This window comes from Colobus angolensis, unplaced genomic scaffold, assembly GCF_000951035.1.
Source record: "Colobus angolensis palliatus isolate OR3802 unplaced genomic scaffold, Cang.pa_1.0 Scaffold272, whole genome shotgun sequence".
Classification (NCBI taxonomy): Eukaryota; Metazoa; Chordata; class Mammalia; order Primates; family Cercopithecidae; genus Colobus; species Colobus angolensis.
In genome coordinates this window covers 3,555,926-3,557,473 of record NW_012115955.1, presented here as the reverse complement: position 1 = coordinate 3,557,473, position 1,548 = coordinate 3,555,926, and positions in this window count along the sequence as shown.

The following is a 1,548-nucleotide window of genomic DNA, read 5'->3' as shown; positions in this document are numbered from 1 at the left end:
CTGTGAGGACTATGGAGACTGTGAGGATCATAGGGACTGTGAGGATCATGGGGACAGTGAAGACCATGGGGGCTGTGAGGACTATGGAGACTGTGAGGATCATAGGGACTGTGAGGACCATGGGGACTGTGAGGATCATGGAGACTGTGAGGATCATGTGGACAGTGAGGATCATGGGGACAGTGAAGACCATGGGGACTGTGAGGATCATGGGGTCTGTGAGGATCATGGGGACAGTGAGGACCATGGGGACAGTGAAGATCATGGAGACTGTGAGGACCATGGAGGCTGTGAGGACCATGGGGACAGTGAGGATCATGGGGACAGTGAGGACCATGGGGACTGTGAGGATCATGGGGTCTGTGAGGATCATGGGGACAGTGGGACCATGGGGACAGTGAAGATCATGGAGACTGTGAGGACCATGGAGGCTGTGAGGACCATGGGGACAGTGAGGATCATGGGGACAGTGAGGACCATGTGATCAGTGAGGATCATGGAGACTGTGAGGATCATGGGGCCAGTGAGGACCATGAAGCCAGTGAGGACCATGGGGACAGTGAGGGTCATGGACACTGTGAGGGTCATGGAGACTGTGAGGACCATGGGGACTGTGAAGATCATGGAAACTGTGAGGACCATGAGGACAGTGAGGATCATGGGGATTGTGAGGATCATGGGGACAGTGAAGACCATGGGGACTGTGAGGACTATGGAGACTGTGAGGATCATAGGGACTGTGAGGACTATGGAGATTGTGAGGACTATGGAGACTGTGAGGATCATAGGGACTGTGAGGATCATGGGGACAGACCATGGGGACTGTGAGGACTATGGAGACTGTGAGGATCATAGGGACTGTGAGGACTATGGAGATTGTGAGGATCATGGGGACAGTGGGGATCAAGGTGACAGTGAGGATCATGGAGACTATGAGGATCATAGGGACAGTGAGGACCATGGGGTCAGTGAGGATCATGGAGACTGTGAGGATCATGGGGACTGTGAGGACTGTGGAGACTGTGAGGATCATAGGGACAATGAGGACCATGGGGACAGTGAGGACCGGGGGACACTGAGGACTGTGGGGACACTGAGGACCATGGGGATTGTGATGACCATGGGGATTGTGTGGAACATGGGGAAAGTGAGGGTCATAGGGATAGTCATGATTATGGGGACAGTGAGTACCATGGGGACTGTGAGGATCATGGGGACAGTGAGGACCATGGGACTAATGATACCCTTTGTTCTGGGATTTTTGAGTGTCTGATTTGTTTTCACACATCAGCAATGGGCTATATAGGGATATCTTGAGGTAAACTAACGATTTGGAACAATTTTTCAATTAGGGGAATAGATTTTTCTGAATTAGCCTGTAATCTTTACATAAAAACACTGAACATGTTTCTCTTGCCCTTACTGTAAGCATTTCCCTCCATCTATATTTTAAGGATCCATCTTTGTAAGTAGGAACCCCATTTAAAGTGTGGGTGCAGGAGAGTGGAATTGTGTGGTGGCTATCAGATGTTTATGAGTAATTTAGTG